Raw genomic sequence first — 18,933 nt, 5'->3', positions numbered from 1 at the left:
AGGCACGTCTTTCTTATACTACAAAACGGAACGGAGCAACGGACGCAGCGCGTGTCTATTTATGGCCATGGTGACGTCGGCGCCGATGCGGTGGCCGTCGAGGGACATCGACTCGGCGGACGTCGACGCGCAGCGCCCTCTCACAGAGAAAAAATTTCCGAGGCCAGCAAGCTGTAAAACGTATATCAAAGATAAGGAATACATCGGAGGAACATCCCGTCGAAAGAGCGTTACCAGGTAAGAAAGTAACTTGTTCTACTATCTAGAAGGAAGGGCATTGTTTTGACTCATCCACATCATTGAATTACCGAAATTTGAGTTTGTCTGCTCACTCGTAATTTGTTTACATAGTGATGTCATTCACGCACATTATGTGATGACGTCACGATTAAAACACCATATAACCAGCCATTTTGTTTAACATGACACACATCCGGCGCTGAATCCTGGTTACAGAGTCTACTTCAGCACAGTGACCTTGAGATTATTTAAACTTTCACTAGTAAGCATGAATTTAGAATTTAGGTAATTCTTCCTTATGGGGCAAGTCAAAATGAATGCGCATTCACCGTGGGTCTCTGCATCTCCAGGTGTTCATGCACTGGATCTTTGATATTTGGTGACCAGACCAGGAACGTCCTACTATGCTTGAAAAGCGGATTTAACCATCGAGTTCCCTCTAGAACGCATTACTCCTCTCGAGTAAGTGTCGATTCACATTTAGACCTGACTTTTCTAAGTAGCACGTGATTGTCATGCTTAACGTTTTTTCATTGCATATATAAAAAAAGACTTTTTTTTTTTTTTGGGTAGAACTTCCTCTGACATACTAGAATGCTACCTTGGAATTGATCATTAATATCAAGACTAGGCTATCCATTAAATATATGTTCTAGATAGTTTTTTTTTAAAATAAGAACATGACCATCAATAGCTTATAAATGTGAGGCTAATTAGGCAACACATGTTTTAGATAATCCTGGAGAATACAGAGAACATATCCATTTTCACTTTTTGGTCACCACTATGGAGGAAAAACGTCCTTCTTACCATCCCTTAAAGAAAGAGGAACAGGGTAAGCACAATCTCCACTAAATTATGAATTATAGATGATGGACCCTAATTGGGAAGATCTACCCGAATGCAGTAGGACAACTATGAGTGTCTGTGCAAAACGGTGTTTATAAGTTTTTTTTCCTTGATAACAAATAACCAGACTTAGATCTATTTACCATCTATGAAGAACCTTGTTTTTATACCACTTTTATTGTTTAATCCACTACTGTGATGTATTTATATGTACTCGCCCCATCACAAGATTGCATGACCCTGAAATCTGGTTGTTCTTTTTCTTCTAATTTGATGACTTTGTTGGTCAAAACCTCTGTTGTATAAATGAAGTGAAATGTATTCATTTTATGTTATAAGCAGCAAAAAATGTTTTGTGACATTGAGTTCACTATCCTTATCTAATTGAGAATATTATTTAATTTGTTTTTCTACTAGATTGAAAGTTTGAATTGCATAATACAGCCCCTGAAGAAGAGAACTTATTCTCGAAATGCGTTGGGCAACTTGTCTTGAAATAATAAATCCTGTACCAATCAAATAATCAAGTTATAAGTTGCGTTTGTTCAGAAAAAGGAAAATGCCATCATTACTTTACGTAATGATTAGACTATGTTACGTCTAAATCCTACTTCATAAATTGAATGTCTAAACATTGTTTACAAGAAATATAACGAAAAGTGAATTACTTCAACTTTTAAAAGATTTGGCTATAAAGCCCCAGACAGTGTGCAGGGGACGGGAGTTCCTTAACTGGGAACTTAGTTTGTTCACACTTTATCCACAACCTATATGCCAGGGTTGTTATCTTTCTCCCCGCACCTAGACCCACATAACTTTATAAACACAATCTTATACCATTCAAATCAGCTAAGAATCACTTTGGAGTGCTGGGTGTTAACCCACAAAACGTAAGTATGGCTCAAGATGAGGCTTTGCTTTCAAGCTGCTACCCGCCCAGCTCAGGTCCTCTGTTCTTTTCTGTTCAGGCCACACATAAAATAATGGCAGGAGGCACTATGCTCCCAATAGAGGCACTGGCGTTTAGCCAGGGCAGCGGATTGGGAGGGACGGAAGCAGGCCAAGGAGGGAAGGGGCACCAGTTTGGGGAAGGGGAACACCCGGCGCCAGGCAGTGTGGTGACGTCACTGGCATGCGCCACTGCCCCGCGCCAGAGGTAAAGTGTTCTGGGGGTGGCGGGGGTACAAAGAGAGAAGGCGGAAGGTGCTCCCCCCTCTTTTGCCCTGCCCGAACCGTCAAGCTATGAAGGCAGCACCTTTTTTGTTTTCCCTCCCACCCACCCTGTTAAAGCAGGGCTTGAGGGGGTGCTTTGGGGTAGATTGGAGCACATTGCATTGAATTGAGCTAGTGGCTCAACCAGTTGGGTCACTGGAAGCACGGGAAGGGAGATTTAGGGCTTAAATCAGGTTATGATCCTAGGTTCGGCGGGGAATGGTGAGGTGTCAGGCTAGGGGCTCATAGTGGTGCTCGCTGGTCCGTGCAAGGGGCAGGGGGTCTGGTCGGTTTAGAGGGTCACATATTTCCCTCAAGCCCATCCCAGAGCATTGGAGGCTGATGGCCACTGCCACTCCCCCACGCTCAAGTACGTAATGTCGGTAATGATGACTTAGTTGATGATGTAATAGTTGACCATGGTGTAAGAGTTGTACCAATAAATGCGGCCCAACGCCTTCCAAAGAATATTCGTGTCTGGTGTCCCTCACTGGCCCTGCTGACTGCCCGCCCACTTCTGCTCCGCAGACGCCCCAATAAATCACGCTTTCTACACTTCCAACAAATCGTTTTTTATTCTCTGTATGCCCTCTTTTTAAATGTTTGCAGTTAAACATTTTTTTTTTCAAGAATGGTGAAGACTTGCTATTTGTATAGCCTGCCTGATGTTGTTTATTTTTACTAAACTGAATGAAGTCGTATTTTGATGACTTGTGACAGCTTATGGTGCCCCGTTATGTGCCTCTAGTGCAGCTTCTTTCAACCTTTATTTGGTGTATATGTATTTTCGTGCCACTGTTTGAGGGTAGATTTGAGCTTCCGTTTATTCCTAGGACATTTGAATTCTGAACATTTAGAAAGCGTCCCCGGATGCAGCAAATACCGACTGACCCAAGTAACCCGCGTGCCCTGACCTGCCCCTCCCAGCGGACCCCAGCAGCATCCTCCATCGATTGGTTTGATGGCCATTCTCTAGGCTGCTTCTACAGCAGGCCCCAGAATATTGCTCTCAGCCGCTAAAATACTTTCCCCACCAGGGCAGTGGAGAGCGGTCCGTCTCATTGCTCAGTGAGTAGTAACTCATTCAGTACATGAGATCTTTGCAAAGACCACTGACTCCCCAGAACAATGCAGCAAAGTGAAGCAATGCAAGGAAATTGTCTCTCCAAAAGTTAAGACTGGGGCCTTCTGCAAGTTCCAGTGAGGACTGCCCAGATAGAGGGCCCAAACATTATCCCCAAGTTCTGACTCCTCTCAAGGGTCTTTTCCACCCCCTCGAGAAACCTTAATGTTTCCACAGAACATCACCTACCGGCCTTACTCTTTCCTAACGTCATCGCCTTGTCCCAGAAGAAGCGTTGAATCACTATCTGCGTTTTGCTCCTGGTGCTGTACACTAACCTGTTCTCTGCTCCAGTCTAGTTCGGCCCCTTTCACCACTAGACGGCAGCACACTATAATCTCCCGTGTATGTTCGAGGCCTTTTTGAGTTGTTGCTGTTTTTTTTTGCACCTCTGCTTATTCCCCAGGCACAGCAAGTCTCATTAAATGCTGCTTTGCTCTTCATCTGCCCCTTTATGTAGGTCCGAGCCGTTTAGTGTCTCCGTTACTTTGCAACAACCCCATTTTATTTGTTTGCATGCAAGCTTGTTTTCTTGGAGTGAACAAGAGGTGCTCTGCTTTCTCTGTAGAAATGCTTTGTGTGCAGGACTGTCCTCTGAATGCGCCTGCTTGAATGACGAGCTGGTGAAATGTAATTGGGGTGCCCACCCACCCATAGAACCGCAGGGCTGCGGCTTGAATCCCATTGGCGCAGGCTCATCATTTGTATTCTTCTGGGCAGATGGAAGAATTAGTTGGATTTGGTAATCGCATTAATAAGTAAAGCGCTTATGGAACATTCAGTGAGTGGATGGAAGGGTAGCAGGCGACATGGGCGCTCTATGGTCCCTTCACATCCTGTTCTGGATCTAGAGTGCCCACGACAGTGCGGGGACCTTAGTAACACCAGCACCCAAGCCTCGTTTCCCACACACAGCACTGCGCTGTTCCGCTTGCAGTCCCAGTCACAGAGGCGAGAGGTCCCACATTCCCTCCCCCATGACGCTGCAAAGCTTTCTGGGGATGTAACTAGAATTGCCCTCCCTAGGAGGAGTGCCTGACGACGATCAACCGAACCATCACCCAATGCGGCTTAACCGTTCAGGTGCTTGTATCTCTTGTAGTGCCCAGAGGACTCGCGCTATAAATGTTATGGGATCTTTTAATGTAGGCGGGATGTAAGTCACGTGCCTTGACCTGGAAGTGATTCGAGTTACCTTTGACCCATCTCTGACCAGTGGCAGATGTAAGGCAGAGGGCCCTGGGTAGGCGGAACTCAGGGTGAGAGGAGTTAATGGCTACCACAAGTGCGATTTTTAGGGACTAACGTCCCATGTATTGTTGTAACATGTTAACATCCCCCATCACCTCCCATTGCAAATGGTGTGCTTGCTGAGCATGTGAAAAAGGTAAGATCGCAGCGGGGAGGTCCTGTGCAGCCAGTGCTCCAGATAAGATTTTAAAAATGGAGAGTATTTTACTCTCCATTTTTAAACTTTCAGTAAATGATATTTTTAAGAGAATAAACAAGACTTTACTCCTTTGCAAGAGCGTAAAATGTACGTGACATCCAGCCGACGTGTGCAAAAACTGTATGGAAATTATTACTATGCGGCAGCTTTCTGCATTGCGACAGAATGCACCTTTCATTATTTCTCTAAGGTCTGGCCATTCCATCTCTCCGGTACTCATTATAATGTTGAAAACACAAAAAACCTAGCCATTAACATGGTCAAGCAACCATGAATTGTCTTGTGTGTTTTGAGGTTCGATAGTTGTCTTTTGATGTTTAATGAAAGTCCTACATTTCTGGAGCTACTACTACCTAACGGAATGCCAATGCTATGGTGCAACAGTGCAGAGGCAAGAACTCTGTGCTAAATTCTTTATCTAATTTCATGGTCCAATGGTTATTTATATAGCGCTTTTGGCAAAGAGCAGTACACTGAACATATTTATCATAATTATCACCAAACCGAAGTCAGTACTCCTTTATCGACCTTGAAAGGATGAAAGGCTGAGTTGGCCCTGCCGAATTTCGAACCTGCAACCTACAGATCACGCACGGATCACAGCAAGTGCTCAACTAGCTGAGCCATCTTATTGGCTAACATCCTTCAGAGGTCAGTTAACGGAGTATCAACTGAGGCATAATAATCAGTGCCTAGATGTTAGACGAACCATGTATGAAGTGCTACATAAAGTTAAATAACTATCTGTATTATCACAGAAAAGGGTTTTGCTGAGTTTCTATTTCAATTACAAATGTAACTTTCAGCCCTTGCGCTTCCTGGAGAGTCAGGTTTTGGATGTTTTAATTATAGTCTTGTAGATATGAGAGGCTAGAACATCTGTGATTGGTGTAATGACAATCACTCACCCTTGAGCAAAGACTCTGCTGCCAGTGGCCATTTATAGTAATGTACCCCATTGACTGCAAGGTTGAATGGATGTAAACTAGACCATGCATAGTCATCATTTTAGACACTGTTTTTATAATTAAGAGTTTACATTAAATTAGAAGTGTAAAAATGATCCGTCTCCGCATGATTATGCACACAGCACAGGAACTCCTGAAAAATACAATTGTGCAATACTGGTTTGCTTTCACTGGGAAAAAAGCATAATTTGTTTTAAAAAATATTAATTCTCAACTGCAACTAAGTTTTCCATTTTATACATTTTACAATCCTCAAATGCTAGTAAAATAAATATGCACAGTGCTTCTGTTTGTTCCATGAGCAGCAACACAGCAGAAGGTGAATGGAAAGAAACCATTCCTTTTATCACACTGTGCAGTTTCTTTTTTTGAAAGGCTTCAGTGAAATACATTTTGTTTCAGAGGCTTTTCTCCATGGCTTGCAATGACATCCATGTAGATAAAAAGCAAAAGAAGCCTTCTGGGTTTTGTCAAGTAACCTGACCTTTGCACTGCCCTGTGCTCTAAACTTGTGTGTAAATGTACACAGGAAAATAATAAAGCTGTCACATTTACAAGATTTTCATGCGTAAAAAGGCCTAGTACGCACCTTATGTGGAGGCCTGTATGCAGTCCAGGTTGTTTGACTTTAAGGTGAGAAAGGTGGGTGGGTGGGGGATGGGATTTATCAATTTTATTAGTGTTAAATATGCCTCTTCCTGTGACACGGGCTGGTGTGGGTCAGTGATTGTGATGCCTACGGCGCCCAGGCTCAAGGCTGGGCACTACACCTTTGGGACTGCAGACATGGACCAGTGAGGCCACAGTGCTCTGGAGAACCTGCTCTATTTGCGTAGGCTGACCAGATTAAAAAACAAACAAAAAAACGAGAGTAGATATAGAAGTAGGACTACAGTAAACATAAACAGGACTCTGATAAACTGTAGTCTTACTTCTGTCGCTGGCCTGTTACGGGGTTGTGTTCAGACACACTCATTGGAGGAGAGTGGCCGGGACGGGGGAGGAAATGGGAGCATGGGAAGCATGCACTTAAGCATGAAAAGCAGTGCCAGGCCCAATTTTGCGATTTCCTTATTGTTTCTGGCAAAAAACTGGGACCGTAGCCACCTGTCCCTCCAATCCTGGAACAGGGGTTTAAAACCCCAAAACTCAGGGACGCTGGGACCAAGGGCAAAGTATTGGGACAGTCTTGGCAAAACCGAGATATCGGGTCACCCTATACTCATCTCTTGGTTGTCCCATGCACCCTGTTGGCACATGGCAGGACGCACTGTTTATTAACTGGGGAGGGAACTTTGAACTCTTGAATTTCTTGGTGCCGGAGTGTTCGATAGCATTTACTCTGTTAGTATGTCTCCTTAGAACAGTTTACTGCATCACGTTAAGGGGCGATTAAACGTGGGAACAGCATTCGGAGTTCCTTGCAATACATTTTAATGGAGAGAAATATGAATAACACGTCCATTGCACTGGAAGAACTCTTGATTTGTAAAGTTAAACGACACACACGTATGCAATTGTGAACGGATGTTTTTATGTGGCATTTAAATGTCTGTGTTGTGCCAGTCTGCCCCTGTCTCGCAGGAATATCTAGGCACCTTTTGCTGCCGCTTGGCAATTCCACTTGACAGCACGGTGCAATCGTTTCCTGCACATTTCGCCCGGGAGTCCGTCCCTTTTGTATGCACGTCAGTGTGAATTGTAGCCTTGCCTTTCGCAGCGTTATTGGCAGTACCACTCGTTCTTTGTGACACTTCGAGGGGTGCGCTGCGCACTGCTAAAGCAGCCTTTCTTGCGGCTTGAGTTAAGACAGAGCAAGTTGGCCACGCAGTGAACGAGGCATCACACCCCCTTTACTAGCCACTAGGGCTGGACAAAATTGTCCAATTCCGTTCCGCCAGCCACGGAATACATTTTGCCCCAATCTGGCACCCCCGTGAATCGAAACAAGCCTCGCAAAGTTTCTCTTCCGCTGCACGCGCCTAGTATGAATCGAACAAAAAGCTGCACGAAGTTTCTCGTGCTGCTGTGTGAACCTTGCACGTTTAAAAAAAAAGTGCAAAGTTATTGCTGCCGCAACATGAAACTAGTGCGGAGCGCAAATAGGCTCATGTAAAGTTTCTCGCTGCACTGCGCGAAACCCGCACGGTTTGGATAAAACCCCCACAAAGTTTCTATTGCTGCACGAAACTAGCACAATCGAAAAAAAGACCTGTGCAAAGTTTCTTGAAACCAACATGGGAACGAAACACCACGCTCTGCGCAAAACCGGGTAAAAGCTCCGTGGCTGAACAACCGTAATGCGGATTTCGCGGAATGGGCGGAAGGGGATTCCACGCATTTTGCTCACTCCTACTAACCCACCACACAAGTTACCACCTTCACTGCATTCTGATGGCTATGACATTACATTTATTGATTAACTTGTGTTTTTTAGGCACTATATCCCGCAGGTTGGCGGGCTCCATCCCTGCATTGATTGGAGGCTTTCTAGGCACTATATCCTGCATGTTGACTGGGCCAGTCCCTTCAACTTTGATTAATTCGTTTTCTAGGCATTACATCCGGCTCGTGTGCAGGCCCCTCCCTATATTTGACTGGAAGTTTTCTAGGCACTATATCCTGCACGTTGATGGCCACCTTCCCTACATTTATGGTTGGCAGTTTTCTAGGCACTATATCCTGCAGGTTGATGGCCCCCTTCCCTACATTTATGGTTGGCAGTTTTCTAGGAACTATATCCTGCTCGTTGATGGCCACCTTCCCTACATTTATGGTTGGCAGTTTTCTAGGCACTATATCCTCCACGTTGATGGCCCCTTTCCCTACATATTTGATTGATTGGTGGTTTCTAGGCCCTAGATCCCGCACATAGGCAGGCTTCTCCCTACAGATGCCGATATTCTAGTTTGTCAAGAACTGCATTTATCATACAATGGTCACACTGTGGCCACATGCACCTCGAGGCAGTGCCTTCCTTAACTGCACTCAGGGGTGGACTGGGAACTAAAAGAAGCCCTGGAAATAATTACTGGGACCAAAAGAGGCCCTGGAAATAAAGTTCAAAGTGGCCCCATATGACACATTTTCAGCAAGCCCAATGTTTTTCCTATGCGAACATTAGGAAATGCCACACAAAAGAGGCCCACCGGGAAATCTCCAGAGTTCCCTATAGGCCAGTCCACCCATGTGTGCACTAGACTTAAAACCTCTGATGTGCCCTCTCCATTTACTTCCTTGTGGTACTGGGAGGGGTGAGGGCAAGCGCGTATCTCGCAATTAACCAGCGACTCATTCAATAGTTTATCGGTTTACATGTATATATATATGTGCAAAACCCCAGTGGGGCAACACATATATTTTCCAAATTCAATTGGTAGCTGTCAATCTATCTACTTTGTATGCTGAATGCATCTTCGATATATTTTGGGGTAATTAAAACATGTATTGTTTCCCTCCGTGGCCTACACTAGTTGCCATAAATATTAAGGCCGTTCAGTTCCTTTGCATAGGTCGGGCAAGAAGCCCTGGTGTGTCGACAGGAAAACACACAAGGCAAAGGTGAAAGAACATTAGCAACGTATGGTATCGGTGCATGATATGACCAGGCTTGTGGAGTTCTGTGCTCCTTGCTGTTATAGCTGAGCCCCATACAGCGTGTGTTTATAGTCTGCCCACCAGTGGACAGGCGGGGTAGGGGATTGTAAAGCCCAGTAGGAGCTATCAAAGCTCATCCGCAGATTGGGGGAGCCATTCATCCGCAGATTGGGGGAGCCATTCATCCGCAGATTGGGGGAGCCATTCATTCAAGCAATTGGAGTCCCTGAGAATTCAGCCAAGGCCCGTGTAATTTACAAAGAAACTGACTTTGCATATGTTACTCATGGTGCATTACCATGTTGCTAAAGAAGGTACACTCCGAATTGGCACTTAACAGAATGCAGGACCTTGGTACCAGAAGGGGTTTTGTTCCTGCCCATATCCAGCACCCTTGCTCTTGGGCCTGATTTGCTCCTATGGTTTTCATGCTTTCACAATGTGTTCTAGACCCAAGTTCTAGTCACGCTGGCCCGAGTACCTGGAAACCCACCCATTGCTTTAGAGACTGTCCAAGCACCATGTAGACGTGGAGGAATTTATATCTACTTACAGCTTGACTCTGGTTCAGTGGCTGCTCAGGCAGTGAGGAATCTAAAACAGGTTTTATTCATCCTGTTGCCTTGTAGTAGATTTTTCGCCTCTTAATCGTGGTGGCTAGTCACCCTACATTTTTCACATTTGGACTGTGAGAAACCTGAGGGTATCCTCACACCTACTCCCTCTGCCCCCTCCCCCCTGCATATTCTTCTTGGGTGACCAGGGGAAAGGCCATCACTTTTGGATCCTGATCCTGGGGTTGGAGAAGCAAGAGGATCACCTGGGTGGAGGGTATCCACAGGTGACACATGGTATCCCCCTTTCCCTTATGAGAACCAACCTAACCGTCCCCCGGCCTTTATGGGCTATTGTAAAAGATCTCCCCTCATTCAACTTACTACAGCACTGGGACGAGGAAGAGGCGACTTGGAGTAGTGAACACTAGTAAGTCATTTCACCACTCTAGTACTGAGACGAGGAAGACCTCTGTAGAGTATTGTAAAGGTCAGGCATGCCCCAAGTTCTCCTCTAATTGCAGCCAGGCAATTACAATTGGGAAGAATAGAGGAGACCAGCAGCTAAGAGACCAGAACGGAATAGTGTATGCGAGGAGGCAGCCGTGGTGGGTCATGCAGGAGAGCCAGGATGTCGGCAGACGACCCCAAGGAACTGTGGAGCCAGGGCTAGGCGGGCCACAAGAAAATCAAAGGTGTGGGAGCATCTGTAGTTGGAGATATGCAGCAGGATCTGCGGGCAAGGAAAAGGAAGCAAAGTGGCTGCAAGCATTCACAGAGAAGAAGCAGAGCTTCCGACGCAAGCTGGAGATAATTTGAAGTGCGAGCGGGGCTCGCAGTTGAAGGAAAACCAGCAAGCAAAGCTGAAATGGAACAGCGAAGCGGCCCGGAGGGAACGCCAGGGGCCCACTGAGGGGGGAAAATCATGCAAACCAGGGCCGCCTGGGGGCTGTGGGAAAGTGAGATGATTGCCGAACGAATAAAACAGCATGCGCAAAATGAAACCAACCCAAAGCCATGGGTTAGGAGAAACATACAGACAAATATATGTAAGCGGCAAAGTAAACAATTTCCATTATTAAATACCGAACTGAATGAAAACAGCAAGTGCAAAGCTATGACCTGATGACAAATTAATGTGAAATTCAGATATTTCCTATTTTAAAGCAAAGTTCAAAACAAGAGAGCAAGTGTGGAAGATTGCGTGAGAGCATGACAGCAAGGTGGTGAGGAAATAACCACTCAATAGGCCTCGTGGATAACCCAGACCTTCATCCCCTTACAAAGAAAATTAAGGGCTTGTTTAAAGGGGCTTGTTTAAAGAAATTCAACCTGTTATCCACACGTATTGTGTTTCACCTAAAGTTTGGGCTAGCGAGGTATACGTGTTCTGCCCCTTGTTTTTATGAAAATCTTTTTCCCACTGACAACTGTTCTCCATAGCAGTTGCTGTGGGAGTTTTTTTCTTGTGTTTTTATGATAAGACACACATATTGGGGCGATAAATTAAAGTAAAAGGATCGACCTCCAATTGGTGTGCACGCACTAGACACCAGGAAAGTGTTTTAGAGAGTTAGGGACAAGATCTCTACACCACTTGTAGTCGGCCCAGCAGCACTAACTAGGGCCCCTATCAATTGGTATGAGATTATGCACAGATAGGGTCATTTAAATGTTTGGCTAGGGATTTAGCCATAGGAATAACTTCATAATTACTTTACCTTCTGTTGTTCGAGTGTTACGAGGAAATAACACCACCACAAAGTGAACTTTATGCATAAAAACAGTGTGGCAAGGCCAAAGATTGTCAAAGGTTATGTGAGGCATTGTGGCAAAGCCAAGAGACGGACAAGGAGAAGCCAAGTTAGTGTCAACATTCACACACGGCAGATATAGAAGAACCTGTGTGCGCTGGATAGCCTAGGGTTACTGGTTGCGCAATCTGTAATGGGTGGACCGTGTTGTCTGACAACTGCGCCTAGACCAGGGAAGCCTCAATTGTGAAAGCCAAGGACACTGTTGAAGTAAACAAAGTAGTAATCTAATTGTACTATTAATCTAATCCAGAAGGAGTGTCAAATTGAGCTCAAATTTTTTTTAACATTGAGAGACTGAGACCAAGTATACATTGGCAAGCTGATGTCTTGGGGGAGGGAAACCTGAAACTTAATGAACTTTGGTGCTGTCTTGACAACGGGAACCTCTTTTTGGAACTGTTGCCTTTAACTTGGGGGAAGGGAACCCTGAGGATTTGTGTAACTATTTTGAATTTGGGAAAGGTAATCCCAAGACTTCTGTGGAACTTTATTTAACTTGGGGAAGGGGAGCTGCTGAAAAGTAAACTAGGAGCAGGATGAAACGCAGAACTTTATTTTGATGACCATTTCTTTTATTGCCGTCATCTCTACACATTGTTTAGCTTTAGTTGTGAGGGCAAGGATAGGTTTTGGACACACAGACCTTGAAGTTTAACTTTCTGACTCCAGATTTTCCTTAGTTTTGTTAAGGTGGGAGATCCCACCTTAGTATAGGGCAGGTTAGGCCTTCATCCATCCTGACATTTCAGTTAATAAATTAATTCTGTTTGAACTTTCAGTCTGTTGTCTGTGTCTTGCTTCATGATGCCTTCATAGGACCCAGACGTCAAATATATTTTCAAACTTGTCTCCAGTCTGCAAAACGCAGCTTCTGATGTGCATCTGCGTCAAATGCAGTCACCATGTCCCTTCTGATTTAAAATCTGTAGAGTGGAAGTTGAGTCGGGTCATGTTCGGCAGGGTCCACTTTAAAAAAATAAAAAAAACTCATTTAGTGAAACTGAGGCCCTCGTAAGGAAACAAGATGAGCAGATCTGCTCCTTATCTCAAGGCTTTCCTGTAGAAAATCAAGCATGCATGGAAGCTAATTTAGTTTCCTTACCCTTCAAATATGAAACTCTCCTTCACTAAGCTCCAATTGACTACTTTGCACCATAAATAAAGGAACTTGCACCAGTCACCTCTGCTCACCTCTTTCCGCCTTACTCAATATTTTTTTCTCAACATGCATCTTCCCAGCCTGTTACAAAGCATCCAAAATCATCACATGTCTCCTTAAGAAACCAAGTGCTGCCCCTAACAACCTCTCACTCTACAGACCTGTTGCTATCTTCACTACCAAACCTTGATAGGGTTGTCTTCAACCTCTTTAAGAGTGTCAAAGCAGGATCCTTACGCAAGGGTGGTATTTTGAATGGCAAAACCTTTATCAAGTAAAGAATCCTTCACTATCCCTATCTTCTAAGAGGGGTTTCCTGCCTCAAACGAATGCTAAAGGATCTGTCACAATGCCTGTTGAAATCAAACTCCACTTTCCTGTGTCATAACCTCCTTCTATCCCTTAAACTACAACAAAAGAGTAAGTCAACAGAAAGTTCCTTCACCAGGGGAATGAATCCCTTTCCTGGTATTTGCCTGGTATTCCTAGAAATGTTCTTTTGGCAAAAGGATGTCAGGGGGAATGCCTCCCTTCAGCTGGCTGGTGGTTCCAACAAACATTTGTAGCAGTCAACTTCAAGAACCAAGCGAATGACTCCCTTCTCCTGGTATTGGTTCACACAACCATATAGTTCACACCAAAGCCAAGGGGAATGACTCCCTTCCCCTGGCATACCCTGATCAATGGGCTTTCAGTTTTTCACTCTCCGGACCAGGAGAAGGACTCCCTTCTTCTGGTGTTTGAGAGCTCTTTTCTGCATCTCTCCACTTGATATTCCTTTCGACCACTTCATGTGGAATGAGCTAAGGCCCAAGTCCTCCTCAGGGCCTCAGTGAACCGTTCCCTGACACCTCTACAAGGATGCATTCCTCTGATGCTTCGTGCACATGTTGGTGTCCCAGACCCTTCTCTGGTGGTCAGTGGACTTATTGTTGCCACAGGAACGAGGACGTTTGTTAGGGAGATTTCTCCCACTAGTGCTACATTCTCTCTACCTTATAGTCCTCCAGCTCTTTTGCTCTATTCTTGGGCTTTGAACTTTCCATTTTCAATGTGTTTTACTTTTATGCTCATAGACTATGGAGTCTCACCCACTCCATAGGCATCATCTTTTTACTGTGTCACACAGCACCTTTAGTGCAGTGAGCCAGGGTTGTCTTTTCAGACTTTCCACTTTAAACTCCATTTTCTGGTACTGACTATTGTCTCCCAGAACATGTAAAGTTACCATTGGCTTTAGTAGTCTTTATAAATGTACAGACCCATTGCACCCTATCTTCCAATAGAGTACTGGAGGGGTTAATAGTTATTCCCTTTTGTCTGATTCTCATGGAACATTTTGTTTCCCTTTCTCTAAGAATTGGCTGGAGGCAGTGGTATCTACCATTTTTATTCTACCGCGGACTATGAAAATAGCCTCTGTACCGTTAGAGACTATGGTGGTAGCCTCGAACGAAACCCAGTAATTCACGTTTATTTTAACTTGGTGCTGGTCGAGTTCTTTTGCCATATCTTTTAGTAAAGGGTTTCTAGTGTTTTACTCTGCGCGCCAAACCAGGTTTGGTTCTTTTGTTTGCCATCCTTTGGCGGGCTTCTGCACAGAAGCCCTCCTTATGCGCCTGAGTATCTGAGTGGGCAGGATGTGAGGGACTGGTTTGAGGCCCCCTGCAAAGGGTCTCCTTGGAGACCCAAGTCGCACTCTTGTTTGATTGGCTAGGTGGCCTGCTGTGATTGACAGCCAGGTTGCGTGAATGGGGATTTGGTGCATAAAAAGCCAGTCTGAGACTGGAAGGCAGAGTTGCCACTGGAACGAGAGAACCAACGAGGAGCTGAAGGAAGACTGCTGCAACTACTGGACACCCGGTGAAGCCCTGCTGCAGGTCTGAGTTGCCTGAAACTTCGACGACAGAGGAAATCTGCAAGAAATCTTCTTCCCTTGAGCTTGGTGGGAACAACCAGCTTGCCAAACGCCAGACACCGGTCCTCATCCTGGTCGAATTTGCTGTGCATCGCTGTAGTAGATCGGTTAGCCGGTGGAAAGAGAACCAGTTTGGGTTTTAAGGAGCGCACCTTTTATTCGACGTTTTGCTCCGCTGCTGGCTTCTTTCCTGGGCAGTGCAGGACCCTCCAGCCGTCGCCCTTCTTGTCACCGCGACTGAAGCTTCAGGAACCGAGAGCCTGCAGTGACTGCCAGGAACAACTGCCTCAGCTACAGCATTCTTCTTTTAAGGTACTGTGCAAATCCGGTCGTTCTTTCCGCCCGACCGCGGTGAAAGTGCTTGAAGTGCTTGAAATCTTTCGCCTCTCCGAAGGCTTGTCCTTCTCTTCTCCTTTGAATAAATTTTCCTCTGACCAACTTTGTTTTGAACTCTTGGCAAAGACTTAACCACAAACTACTCTGAACTGTGTGCTCCTCTGCAAAGACTCTGATGAACCATTAACATTGGCCCAGGCCTATTGACTTGAATCCTAGTTGTAGTAGCCTTTTCTAGATTGCCCTGCCTATAACTTGTTGGTGTTGATTTGTGATAACCTTGTCTTTTCTCCCTTTTAAATGGCTGGAGTGCCATTTTGCTCACACTTCATTTTAAGCTCAACTTGTCCAGAATTGATTGGGGGTTATTGTAGTATATTAAGACTGTGATTTTCTGCTGCTTTATAATAGTGAACTGTTTTATAAGTGATGGTGTAAATAAATGTATGTTCTTTTACTCCTTGAATCAGTGTTTGTTTGAACCATAGTAATTTTTGTCCTTTGTGTAACCTCTTGTACTGCTCACTTTACTCTTGAGATAAGTCTGGCTGCTCAGCCATCGCTACCACTTTACTGTGTAGTACAGGCTTGTACCAAAGGTGAAATTTTACTTACACTTGTAGTCTTAATTGCGTGTGGTGTTCCCAAAGTGTACTGCATATGATTCTGCCTAACGGTCTCCTCGGTTGCCTGATAGGCTTGTGTTGGGGTCCCAGACCCTTCTCTGGTGGTCAGTGGGCTTATTGCTGCCACTGCAACAAAGTTCTCCTCAAATTCCTGATGCACTCCTCCCCCTGCCCCCCACTAGTTTGGCTGTTACTACTGGGCAGGCGGAAAGCTGCTCAAGCCTCTCTACTCCACCTCTGTTGTCCCGCTGGGTCTCTTGTACCTCCCGTCACCTTCTTTGGGACTTGGGCACACCACCGATTCTTTTTGGGACTGGGGCACGTCTCTACAGCTCTTGGGGCTTCTCTCCTCTGCTTCCGCAGCAGCTCTGCGTTCTACTGGTCTGCACGACTCTCATCCTGCTATGTTTTTGGGTCCACTTCAGCTGGACCCATGGAGAACTCCCTCAGCAACTTGCTGGCATCCTCAGCTCTTTGGCTTCCCTGGTCATCCGACAGGATTTGAAACTCCCGCTCTGGATGGCTTCCACACTTGCTACCTCTAACAGCTGGGCTTGACAAAGTTTTCAGTCCTTATTCTCTGTTTATACAATGTTGCCAGTACCGCCCTGGTGGATTGTCAAAGTCCTTTGTTCTTGATGGATTGATCTTTATGCATCCTCTGGACCACCTCCTAAGAGTACAAGAACTGTAAGTAATATTCATGCCTCCTGTGCTCTTCTTCAGCCTGGTACTTTCTGTTGTGGTTGTTCCTTCTACACTACAGAAATACACAGTCTACTGTGAGGGATCAGTAATGCGAGGCGGACAGCAGTTTCAAAATCTTTCAAAATATCCCATTTAGAATGGATTGTGTCCTCCAACTTATTCCTCATCTTTGACATGTAATGTCCACAGCTCGGCTGCTTCCGAAATTTTTCAGCAGAGGGCGCCCTGCGTCGATGGCATTGAGTCGAAGTCCCTCGAAGGCGTCCGTCGAGGGTGATGTCATCAGATGTTATAAGTAGCACGCACGGCGCCCGTAGCCTCAGTTGTGTTTTTTTCCACAAACATTTTTGCTTTGTTGAAAACTCAGCACGCATCATGCTTATTGTGAATGTCTTCGTATTCTACCCCGACCACCCCGAAGACTGGATTTAAGAAGTTTCGGAACTGCGGCTCCAAAATGTCGATCACGGATCTGCATTGCATTTGTCTGTGGTGTCTCAGCGGGAGCCACGACACGGATGACTGCTCGAAGTGTCCGTCGTTGACTGCCAAGGCCTTGCGGGAACGTAAGGGGAAACTAAAGGTAGGGAAGGTATCTAAGCCCCATAAATCCCAGCCTGCTGGACTTTCGACCGACGAGTCGAGAGATGACTATCGTTGGAAGAAGTCTAACTCTCTATCTAGGAGTGCTACCGCCACTCGTCCTCGTCGAGGCGGTCCAGGAAACGGCATCATCGGTCGCCTTCCTCGTCCTCTTCATCGGACGCCTCCCCAGTGTGGATGGTATGCCCGTCCAAGTCATCGACCCCAGCGGAGTGGGATGCTTTCTGGGTGGCAATGATGAAAGTGTTTGAGAAACATGGCACAGTTCTGTCCGCGCCTTCCGACGGAGCGGGCAAGCAGCGTTCTCCAGCATGGGGTCTGGCATGGATTCACATGCTCATGAATATTCCCCGTCAGGCTGGGAATCCTCGGTAAAGAAAAAATCAGTATCAGTTTCGTTTCTGATCTGTCTTTCGTAGTAGTAACCAATCAGTGATCTCTGCGTCATACTGACCACAGCCAATGACTGCTCTCTAACTAAGCCCCGCCTCTGGCAGCCATCTTCAGATTTTTACCGCACGTTCAAGTGTTGGGATCCTCGTGCTATTGCTCTCGAGCGTTAGTGCTATTTTTCACGTTTTTTCTCAAAAAAATTTCTTTTTCGGTCGAAAGAGCCTCAAGCTCCACCGTTTCTTCATCCGATCTACGGGGACCCGTGTCGGATTCGTCTACGCCCCTCAAGGGTGAAGATTTCGTCGAGCCACGCTTTTGGAGGACTCCAGACGTTTCTCAGGCCCATCTCGGACATGGCCCAGGAGAAGGGAAGCTCGACGCCCGGAAAGCTGTTCAGGGTCTGCCCTGGATGCCAGCTTCAGAATGTCTTTAAGGAGGACGAACACTCCCATTGTCTTTACTGCCTACATGAGGACAAGACGCACGTGGAGAAGGACTGCGTTTTGCGGCAATATGTCGGAGCGGACCATGAAGGACCGCCATCAACGTCTCGCCAACTGGCTGGAAGGAAAGAGCCCGTCGGGCGAGAAGAAGAAGAAGTCCGAGCGGTCTTCTAAGACCTTTGAGGGCGCCCCGGCGACGGGGGTCCAACAGAAGGCCAAGCACCGCGAGTCCGCTGGCACCGGGAGCGCCGAACGGTCGGGCTCTACGGGCGCCAGGCAGGGCGCATCCTCCCCGGCGCCATCAACCACGAGCCAACGCTCTGGCTCGGGTAAGAGGAAGGCCTAGCACCCGGCGAAACTCCTGGAGAGACCCCGGTCGAGCTCGAAGGCCCCATCGGAGGGGGAGCGAGGCGGTGACCCTTCCCCCAAGGAGAAGGCGGTGAGTGCACCTAAGGTGGTGAAAGCCTTAATCCATACGGCCAAGGCCTCTATCGAGACAGTCGCGGCGGCCCTGGCTCAGCCTGTGGAGGCTACACCAATGGTGGCGACCTCGGGGCCCAGAGTCTCCCTGCCACCGCGGAGGGAGTCCTCTTTCATGCCCATCGACAGGACCCCCGTGAAACCTCCGACAGAGAAGAAAAAGGGGGGGCAGGAGGACGTCGTGGATTCGGCCTCAACCTCTGAGGAAGAGCTGATCGAAGTCTTAAGCCACGGCGTTGGCGTGGAAGACGACCAGCCCGTCGGGAGGGACCCCGATGTAGGAGACGACGAGAACGTCGAGGGTGCCGACGGGGCTCCTGACCGCCCGTCGGACTCCCCTCAACCAGTGCCGCAAGACAACTCGGCGGCCATTTTGTTGGCTATACAGTCCTTATGCTCGGAGATAAGGACGAGACTGCCGTTACCACCAACGGAGGAACCGCTCCCGACGGGGGAC

General features: G+C 46.5%; 1 protein-coding gene across 6 annotated transcripts in view; it reads left to right on the top strand.

Annotated features, from left to right (window-relative positions):
* The window catches only part of LPP (LIM domain containing preferred translocation partner in lipoma), a 1,982,563-nt gene that overhangs the window by 372,989 nt on the left and 1,590,641 nt on the right, over positions 1 to 18,933 (top strand). The window lies entirely within an intron of this gene.

Source organism: Ambystoma mexicanum, chromosome 10 (assembly GCF_040938575.1).
Source record: "Ambystoma mexicanum isolate Mex_15411 chromosome 10, UKY_AmexF1_1, whole genome shotgun sequence".
Lineage (NCBI taxonomy): Eukaryota > Metazoa > Chordata > Amphibia > Caudata > Ambystomatidae > Ambystoma > Ambystoma mexicanum.
The sequence above is the reverse complement of the archived record's forward strand: the minus strand, read 5'-3'. Positions and strand labels throughout refer to the sequence as shown.